Here is an 11,207-nt window from a genome sequence, read left to right on the forward strand (position 1 = left end):
TTTTTGTTTGTTTGTTTGTTTGTTTTGGCAGCGCTCAGGGGTTACTCCTGGCTATATGCTCAGAAATCGCCCCTGGCAGGCACAGGGGACCATATGGGATGCTGGGATTCGAACCACGTCCTTCTGCATGAAAGGCAAACGCCCCACCTCCATGCTATCTCTCCAGCCCCGAGAGCCACATTTTTTTTTTTTTTTTTTTGGTTTTTGGGCCACACCCTGTGACGCTCAGGGGTTACTCCTGGCTATGCGCTCAGAAGTTGCTCCTGGCTTGGGGGACCATATGGGACGCCGGGGGATCGAACCGCGGACTGTCCTAGGCTAGCGCAGGCAAGGTAGGCACCTTACCTCCAGCGCCACCGCCCGGCCCCTAGAGAGAGCCACATTTTTAAAACCGAAAATACATAGGATGGTACACTGTTTTTAGTTTCAATACGTTTTTATTGAGAATATTCTGCATACAAGTATCCACATATGTCGGGAGGATACAAATAACACAACTAATAAAACAAAAACTTTAGAATGATATTATTTATTGATAACGTTAAATTCTGTAAAATTTGCCTTACAATGAAGAGAAAATTACATCCTAACAATGACTGACAAAGTCACAAACACTAATGTGAACTTTGGCCTTGCATTTCCTTGGATAGTTTGAGTAAGTCAGGTTTGTATGTTGTTGTTTTTAGTTTTAGGCACAATTCCAGGTTCTCATCCATGAGACGATTTCTCAATTTACTCGATAAGATTCATGCTTGAAAATGATTGTTCATATAAATATGTAGTCCCAAACAAGGAAAGAACAACAAACGCTAGCTTTTTTAGTTGATTATATGAGTCAGGAATACTATTCCAGGTGTTAAAAATCAACATATCTTCCTTCTCTGGGTCTTTCAAAGCAGACCACTTGTGCTGTGAACTAAGTTTACATTTGTGTTTCTCCAATCTTTCTAAATTAGCACAAAGACATTCAAATTTCGAGCTCCACAGTTCTTTGTTTTTTAAATCCAGCAATTGCATTTCAACATTGCCAATGTCGATATTAAAGGAAGAAAAATTTAATTCTGGGGCCGGAGAGATAGCATGGAGGTAAGGCATTTACCTTTCATGCAGAAGGTCATCGGTTCGAATCCCGGCATCCCATATGGTCCCCCGTGCATGCCAGGAGCAATTTCTGAGCACGGAGCCAGGAAAAACCCCTAAGCACTGCAGGGTGTGTCCCAAAAACCACACACACACACACACAAATTTAATTCTGTTACAGTGGCATCCAGAGGTTTTTTTTTTATTTTTATTTTTTTTTATTTATTTTTATTTTTTTGGTTTTTTGGGCCACACCCGGCAGTGCTCAGGGGTTACTCCTGGCTGTCTGCTCAGAAATAGCTCCTGGCAGGCACAGGGGACCATATGGGACACCGGGATTCGAACCAACCACCTTTGGTCCTGGATCGGCTGCTTGCAAGGCAAACGCCACTGTGCTATCTCTCCGGGCCCAGAGGTTTTTTTTTTTTAAAACATAGGCCAATGTCGCTTTGCTGTTTCTGAAATTCTGAAACCTCTTGAGAAAAGCTTCCCTCATATTTAAAAGTGCTGTTTTAAAATAGGTAATGTCAATATCAGAATCAGGCTTGGAAGGTGAATCAAAGTTTCTCTGTCAAAATCTTGAGCAAAAACAGATAATTTGTTTTTAAACGAAATAACTTCTTCTATTTTGTGTTCTAAATTGTGTTTCTTTTCCCCTGTAGTTTATGATTAAGTGATTTAGATGTGAAGTAACATCCACCATAAAATAGTTTTTGAATCCACCCATCATTTGTTAATTCTGGATAGTGAACACCCTTCTAGAGGAAAAATGCTTTGATTTCTGATAATAAGTAAGCAAAACATTTCAAAACGTTTCCTCTTGATAACCAAAATGTGCTGAAAATTTGAAACCTTACAATATGGAGATGAAACAGGTAAAAGAGAAAAATCTTTTAACAATCTTTAAAAGCAAGGACAGTGGGGCCGGCAAGGTGGCGCTAGAGGTAAGGTGTCTGTCTTGCAAGAGCTAGCCAAGGAAAGGACCACGGTTCGATCCCCCGACATCCCATATGGTGCCCCCAAGCCAGGGGCAATTTCTGAGTGTGTACCCAGGAGTAACCCCTGAGCATCAAAAGGGTGTGGCCTGAAAAAAAAAAAAAAAGCAAGGACAGTGTTCCAGAGAAAAGTAGTGATTTCACTGAAAGGAAAAAAAAAATCTATTGACACTTTAGTGTGTGCTGCAAGAAACCAAACTAAAATACACACAAAAACAAAAACGGTACTTTGTTAAAGGCATATTATATATCATAAAGGAATTATGATAGTGCCTGAAACATTTTAAAAATAATTTTTTAATTTAAGCATATTTGTTACAAAATTATTCATATGTGAGTTTCAATCATAGAATGTACACCACCCTTCACTTTCCCCACCACAATGTTCCTTGTTTCCATCCCCTTCACCCTCCTCTGCCTATGTCAGGGGTAGGCATTTTGCTTTTTTTTCTCTCTCTCTTTTCCTTTATGACACTGAGGTTTGCAAAATTTCTTTTATGACACCGTGGTTTGCAATATTGTTAAAGGGTACCATGCATGTCACTTATCCATTTTCAGCATCCAGTTCTTGTCCAGAGTGATATGTTCCAACTATCAATGTCATAATGTACCTTTCTCTATTCTAACTAAACTCACCACTTTTTATGACAAGCTTCCTATCATGGACTAGTCCTCCTGTCCCTCATCCCTATTTTCTCTAGATATTATTACCATATTGTCATTTATTATTCTTATATGCCACAAGTGATTATTCTGTGTCAACACCTCTCCTTCTGACTCATTTCACTCAGAATAATAATCTGATGTGTTGATGTATGTACAGATGATGCACTGTGCATGGCTCAGTGTTTTTGTGTAGTCACAAGAAACAGAAGTTGCATACCCGTACATTATATCCACTCATTGTATGATAGACTGGATTAAAAAAAACTCCCTGCTGAACTAAACTTTGTGACAGATGACACAATAAAGATAATTTGTGAATTTCATAACTGTGATCAAATCCAGGCTATTCACCACCCTGGGTGAGAGTATGGATGCCCACTACTAGCATCTTCTCCATAAAGAAGTGAAGTGGCTGTTCAGGGGAAGGGTGCTCTCTCGCCTTGTTGGCAAGAGGGAAGAAGTAGTGTAGTTCCTGTGAGAGCAGAACTCTGACTTTGTACAGCCCCAGTTGGACAAGTAATGGGTAGTTAAGCTTGTGTATCTGGCAGACATTGTTCATTTTCTCTATGAATTTAATATTTCTCTGCAGGGGAGTTTCGCAAGTAGTTTTTACAGTGAGACATAAGATGGATGTGTTCAAAAAAAGAATCTGATTCTGGGATAGCTGTGTCTGAGAAGGAGATATTGAAATGTTTCCACTCTTGCAAAAAATTTCTGATTGGCACTTATATTATGCAGAAAGTCAAAATCAATATGAAAGGCCCGGAGAGATAGCACATCGGTGTTTGCCTTGCAAGCAGCCGATCCAGGACCAAAGGTAGTTGGTTTGAATCCCGGTGTCCCATATGGTCCCCCGTGCCTGCCAGGAGCTATTTCTGAGCAGACAGCCAGGAGTCACCCCTGAGCACTGCCGGGTGTGGCCCAAAAACAAAAACAACAACAACAACAACAACAAAAAAAAAACCAAAAAAATCAATATGAAAAACAGCATTTAAGGGCATTAGCTCACAACTTTAATCATGAGTACTCTGAACATGAGAATCCACAGAAAAGAAAACTCTGGGTTGAGAATCCCTTCATGGAAGATGCCCACTCTTATGCAAAATAAAATATGTGTTTTAAGATCACTCCAGGCACTGTATTTCTAAATCCCACCCAACTTGGTCTGAAGAAGCAGGGTAGCAGGAAAGAAATAATAAACCAAGCTAGCCAGGAAAGGATGATGATGGAGACCATGGCCTTTTACCTTGTACTCTCTGCCTGGAGCCCAAAAAGCTAGAACACCTCTTTCTTTATTAAAACCAATTCCCAATACCAGGAGGCTTCAGGTCAAGACAGAGAGACAAAAGTACATATTCAGAGGACTTTTACATATCAAAGAAAGAGGTTTAAGAAAGGATGAGGTTGGGGGAACACCTTTGTTTAGGGTTGATACGGGTATCATCTTACACTCTTGGAGCCTGGTCGCTGGGCTGCACACAGGGCGCGCACTGACAGAGGCTAGGAGCAGAGTCCTGACAGAAGAGCCAAATTAAAAGTGTAAAGAGCCACATGTGGCTCGCGAGCTGCAGATTGCAGACCACTGCCCTACTTGATCTGTTATCACTCTGCCCCTTGGGCACCCACTTCTGACTGCGCCCGTGGACATCCTGTGTGGAGGAGTCATATCCTCCCTCTGCACAGCAGGTGAGGACTTTCTGGAAGGCCTTAAACACCCTCCAGTGTTGACTGACGTCAGGCATAGGAGCCTGTGCGTCGAGTCATGTTTGTGCTCAGCAACATGATCCTTACAGCTTAAGTCTGGATTCCAGCCGCCCCATCATCTTAGTCCAATTGTCTGGCTTAGTTTGGGCCAAAAGGGTCACTCCTTTAATTAAGAAAACACCCAAGTAGATAGAGACTTGGCAGAGGTCAGACGCAGCATCTGGACTGGACTTTGGCTGCCTCAGAACTCCCACCCAAATCCTCACAAGTTGTTTCCCTTTCTGCCTCCTGTCCGGAGCATGAAGCAGGTGCTTCCTGGTGCAGCTAGAGGACAGGTACATTTAATCTTCTCACCTGCTACTCTCACAATCATTTCCCGCATCTGTTGAATCCTCACTCCTCATCAGCACTGCTCTAAGGGGCCCAGTAGACAAGTGACAACTTGATTGCTGTCCATTGCTATACAGACGCTGCTAGTTTTTTTTTTTTTCAAGGACAAAACCACACTTCCCCCTGCAAGGCCCCCTATTATCCCTACACCTATCAATGCAGTGAGGTGCAGATCACTGCTTCATATTTGTCGTTCTGGGGTAGGAGAAAGTCCTCATTTGTAGGGTTTACCCATGTGCATGATGCAGACACCATTCTGTCTGATTCTGAGCTATGACCATGCTGCCACAAAATGAGAATTGGGCTAAGAAATAGAAAATACCATTGTATAATGTTTCCTCTCTTCACCTAAAGTACATGTCAACAGCCTCAAAAACATGGAGAAGAGTACATGGAAAGCAATAAGAAAACAGAATGGTTTAGACCATCCACAGCCTTTGTTCTTAGTAAATTTCATTGCAGGTTTATAAAATTTAATTTCTCAAGGAACCACTTTGCACAATTCCAGAACTTGAACTATGTGTTCTCAGGAGCTGGTCTGTGCGTGCTCTCAAACCCCAGTGCGAGACCCTTTCTCCAGAGTCAGCAGACTCTTGTGTGTGAGGATCTCAGTGGGTAGAGTGCCAGCGGCTCCAGTGCTGGGCGGGTGATTTGCTCATTTTCCTTCCTCCTCAGTCATCACCATCAGGTGTCCCCAGTGACCTCGAGTCTCCACAAACACAGGCCATTGGAATTGAATCTCCTGTGGTATCAACAGAGAGCAGCTCAGGCAACCAGGCCCAGAGATGAAGGAATCACAGGGGGAGGAGGTTTTATATAAGCAGGTAAACACAGGCCTCGGTCTCACTGAAAACACAGGCACAACAGCTAAGCCAGAGACAGAGGGGCCTGGCCCCTGAGGCCTCCAACCCACCAGCTATTTCCAGAAACTGCCTATTTCTGGGTACTACCCCAGACCTGCTGAGTCAGAGTCTCCTGAGGCAGAGCCCAGGAATTCTCTGGGGACTGGGCAGCAGCCACCGCAGGACAGAAACTAGTTCACTTCCTGGGTCTCACAGATGAGGGGTAGCAGAGAGCTGCACTTGGAGAGCAAGAACCTGGCCCAAAAGTGACTAGAAGTTTGGGGTTCTTTTTTTTGGGGGGGGGCTGCACCGAGTGATGTTCAGAGGTTTCAGAAGTTACTCCTGGCTATGTGCTCAGAAATTGCTCCTGGCTTGGGAACAGCCCTGTGAAAGGCAAATGCCCTACAGCTGCACTATCGCAACTCCCAACTATCAGAACTCCAAATTTGGGGTTCTGAGCCACAGCTCCAGATAGGGGTAATGAAAGGGCTGATGTCCCAGTCCTGAGGAATTCCACTGGCAGCCTTGTCAGTGCTCATAGGGATTTAGGGTGCTATGTAGGATAGACATGGCTACTTTTGTTTGATAGCAGAGGGTAATAGACCTCAAACTTGCCAGGATTATTTGAACATAGCAGAATGATCTTTAGAGACTCTCAAGGAATGAATTTGAAAACCAGAGTGGTGGCGCAGGGCATAAGGCGTCTGCCTTGCGCGCACTAGCCTAGAGCGGACCATGGTTCGATCCCCCGGCATCCCATATGGTCCCCCACGTCAGGAGTGATTTCTGAGTGCATAGCCAGGAGTAACTCCTGAGCGTCACCAGATGTGGCCCAAAAACCAAAACCAAAACCAAAAAAGAAAGAACTTTGGCCTCAAGTTTGTTACTTGAGACTTGATGGTACAAAAGGCTGAGTGCATGCCTTACATACAGGAGACCTAAGTTCAGTACCAGCACTGCATGGTCCCCTAAACAGCTGAGCAAAAACCAGGAAGAAAAAAAAGGTTCTTTCCCCCACAGAGAGGACAGTCCATTCTCTCTTGAGCACACTTCTCTCTCTCTGTCTCTCTCTCTCTGTCTCTGTCTCTCTGTCTCTCTCTGTCTCTCTCACACACACACAACATAGAACTACCTTTTTGTTTTATTAAGGGGCCACACCCAACTGTGCTCTGACTTAGTCCTAAGGTCAGGGATCTCTCCTGTTGACACTCTGGGGTCTATATGTGGTTCTGGGGTTGAACCCAGGTCAGTCACGTGCAAGGCAAGTACCTTAGCTATTTTACTATCTCTCCAGCCTTCTACCTTACCTTATTTATGTCTCTCTGTCTTTCTTCCTTCCTCATTTTTCCTAAATGAAACTTTCTTACTTGAAAGTAAAAGACATCTAGCCTCAGGCTGGTAAATGCCAGTTGTGCCCTGTGTCCCACTCTGCTATCACAGACCACTGGCAGATAGTGCGAGGTTTGTTGTGCAAGCCCCTGCTCCTTCTCTTCTAGGCCTTGGTTCTTCTCTGCTTTCCCACCTTTCCCAAACTTTCTCTGAAGCCCAACAGAAGATGACTCAGTTCCAGGCAGAACTAGCCAGCGTGACCCACTGCCCCAAGTCTGGAGACTTAAGACAGCACCTATCAGGCATATGCTTCAATTCTGAAATGTGGGGACTGAATGGGTTTGCGGTCTCAGTAGCATTGGAATGTCCCAGACTTGTCTCAGTCTTGTGTTTCTCTCTCTAGGAGGCTTCTCCACAAAACCAACAGGCTCTCTTCAATCTGAATTTCCAGGAATCCAGGTTTTAGAAAAAGCCCTGGTTACTTATCTAGGATCCTCTCACCAGAAACAGCCCTAATGGGGCTGGAGTCATAGTACAATAGGCAGCATGTTTGGGTTGCACATGGCTGGCCCAGGTTCAATCCTCAGCCTTCCATATGATTCCCAGAGCACTGGAGTATTGACTGCTTACTGCTGAGCCAGAAGTAACCCTTGAGCATCGCTGGGTGTCGCCCCAAAACAAAACAAACAACAACAAAATAAAACAGTCCTGAGGTCAAAGACATCCTGATAAGGTAGAAGTGAAGTATAGCAGTCAGGTCACCTGTCCAAGTACAAGCCAGGTCACCAGTCCTGTACAATCTATAATATATAGATTGGGAGATACCATCTTCCATCTTCTGGGTGGAAGACAGGGATGAATATCCATTCCTAAACTAGGGAGGAAGCTAATGGGTACATGCAGCACTCTCAGTCAGAAGAACAACTAACTCTAGGGTGTATTGGATGAGTTCTCAGGAGCACCCTAGCAGAAGGGACACCTCTGCTAGCCCAGGTGGATTGACCTCAACAATACCTCTTTATCTCACTCTCTTCTCCCAGCTTTAACTCCCTTTTGGCTGCTTCCTCCAACCCACTCTGAGTTGTGGCGGTAGGCCTTGCTCCTCAGGGGAATGAAGCCACTCAGTGTTTCCTTGTTTGAAAAAAAGAAAACAAAGCACCACCACGCTTAACTGGCGCTATAAAATATTGCACCTGGCTTGCAGGAGGCTGAGTAATTCCCCAGGAATGGACATGATACGGCTTGGTAAAGGAGACTGGAACAGCACTCAAGGTCCCCAGGAACCTGAAGATAGCTTGGGGCTTTGAGACTATCATTGCCATTTTAAGGGAATGGGGATGCCAGGGAACCCAGCTGGAACTGTGAAGTGAGGAAGGAAAGGGGAAATCGGGCGAGCAGAGGCCCTATTGTGGCTACCTGTTTAAGTGACCGACAGTTAGGTGACTTACTGGGCCACAAGAGCCTGAGCAGCCACCAGTCTGTGGAGAATTGTCATTAGGAGGAAGTCTGGTCACCTGGATGGTCTGTGCACAGGAAGAGAGAGGGACTGAGCAATCCAGAAGAATGTCCAGGAATGGAGTTCATTCACTCACCCATGGAGTAAATGATCACTGTGCAGCCTCCACCCTAGGCCTGCTCTACTTCGTCAGAGGCTCCTCGTCAGGCAAGGAGACTTGATGCGCCAATAGCAGATCATCCACAAGCAGCCTGCCTGCTAGGCAGGCACGCTGGACAGATACACCCAAGTCCAGGAGGAAGCTGGTCATTGCAACCTCTTTCTAGAAAGCAGTGTCTAGATTTGTTAAGTGGTGGAAATGAACTAATTTCATTTGTTGCTGTTGCAATGATCAAGCATTGCACACACTTGATTGTAGTGCTCAGCAGAAGTGACACCTTTCTTTGTTGTTAAATTTGCATGTGTGCTTGTCGGGGTTCACCCTCATTTAGCAATAGCTGCCACACTCTCTGGAGTCACAATCCTAGACCTGAAGCTCATATCCAGCAGGCTGGATCCTGAAGATGAGTCTGTTGTAGTGCTGGTGTGTCAGGCAGCAGAGCTGCCAAAATATGCCCCCGTGGAAGGGACAAAGGAAAGGATCAGAATTCAGCTCCCAACCTTATGGCTCCTCATGTTCTTTTGGTTTTGGTCCACACTTATCAATGCTTGGGACTTATCTCTGGTTCTGTGCTGAGAGATCACTTCTGGTAGGGCTTCTGGGACCATATGAGGTAGTAGGATTGAACCCAGGTCAGCTGCATGAAAGGCAAAACCCTACCCACTGCACTGTGTTTCCAGCATCCTGATGTCCACACCCTAAAGAAGACTGCCTCCTCCTTCAGACTATGGTTTCTGAGGTCATGCCCTCATCTCATTAGGAAATTTCAGAGGGTACAATGAGAAATGGGGCTGCAACTTGAAGTCATTTTGCTATCAAATAACTAAATTTGTAGAAAACTCTTGGTTGCCTCAATCTCCTCAGTGGCAAAATGAGGCTAATAATATCTGCCGAATATGAAAAGACCTCAAGAGAGAAGAAATAATATTGTAAAGATCTCTGAGGGATATGGCCTGGACATTAGTACTAAGAAGTTGTGTCTAATGACCAGAAATGAGAGCAAAGGGAAACCAATCTATTTGCATCATTTTATTGATTTTTAAGCACCCAGAACAGCTGGGTACACAAGTGCAGTCCGTGCACCTAGGGAGCACATAGGTGTCCTGTAGTGAGGTTGGGGAGCAATACCAGACCCCAAAAGGCAGGAGGACTGCTGGGGCTGCCTGGGGGAAGGGAGCAGCACCTTAGAGATGCCTTTTTTGTTTTTTTTTGGTTCATACCAGTGACACTTGGGTTTACTCCTGGCTATGTGCTCAGAAATCGCTCCTGGCTTAGGGGACCATATGGAACGCCAGGGGATTGAACCGTGGTCCGTCCTAGACTAGCACAGGCAAGGCAGACACCTTACTGCTTGCACCACCACTCTGGCCCCGACTGCACTGCTCTTGACCTGGATGAGGAATCATTTTTTTTCTGCAGGGCTGATACCCAGCCTTTTTATTTTGTTTTTGGGGCCACACCAGGCAGCACTCCTGGGAGTTACTCCTGACTCTGCACTCAGATATCACTTCTGGCAAAAGACTCAGGGGACCATATGGGATGCCAGGGATTGAACCTGTGTTCATCTCTGGTCAGCCATGTACAAATAACCTTACCGCTGTGCTATCACTCATCTTCCCTAAATTTGGTCTAGAAGCAAGTCTGCCCAGTTGTATCCTAGAAAAGACTCATTCTCCAGTCTTCCCCAACTGAATTTCTTCAATCTCCCTGAGCAGCAGGGACATTAAGGTGCTTGGTCAGCATCTTGGGAAATGGGTCAGTGCTAAATAAGGACAGCACTCAGTCTCATTACCCCGCCCTGGCTGAAAGAGGCCAACGCAGTTTTCCATAGTGGTCTGCTTTACAAAAAAAAAAAAAAAAAAAAAAAAAAAAACCTTTCTAAATCGGGCTATTTTCAAAAGGAAAAAAGAATTCACTCACCAGTCTCCCACTTACACTCACATCCTGGGTTGTTCCAGTAGCTACCTTGTTACCCTCCACTTTGGAGGGGCCACTGATCTAATTAGACAGGGCACAGCAGTTCCTTCTCTGGGGGTCTGGGGATGTGGATTGGCACTACCAGGTCATGCTCAGGAGGCCTAAACTTTCTGGTAATTTACTGCAAAGATGCAAGAAAATACTGCTGCTTGGGGGTGTGATATTACTGGGTCCACCTCTATGGTGCCAGACATGTCCAGGGAGAACCCACCAATGCTTGGGGACTGTTTGGTGCTGAGGAGTGAAGCAGGGTGGGCTGCAGGTAAGGTACATGCCCTAGCTCTTCCACCCTCAGCAGATCATTCGGTCTGGTGCCTACTCCTTGAGCTCGGGTATGTCTGTATCCCCATCCATTTCTGCAGACTGGGTGTCCATGCTGATGGGGACTGACCCAGGACCAGGTCCCTGGAGCGTTTATAAGGGAATCCAGGCTGATTCTCCTGCAAATCATGCTTCTGCCCACAAGATAGGGATGTCATAAGCATTTGAGTATCACAGACCAAATGCATTCCCATGGGTTATTATAGACTCTAGAATACTCTATAATATAGAGTATGAGCAATAGGGCTTGGCCCTCCTGGTTTCTGCAGTGCCCGCCCCCCACCCCA

The sequence above is a fragment of the Suncus etruscus genome, chromosome 18 (genome assembly GCF_024139225.1).
Source record: "Suncus etruscus isolate mSunEtr1 chromosome 18, mSunEtr1.pri.cur, whole genome shotgun sequence".
Taxonomy (NCBI): domain Eukaryota; kingdom Metazoa; phylum Chordata; class Mammalia; order Eulipotyphla; family Soricidae; genus Suncus; species Suncus etruscus.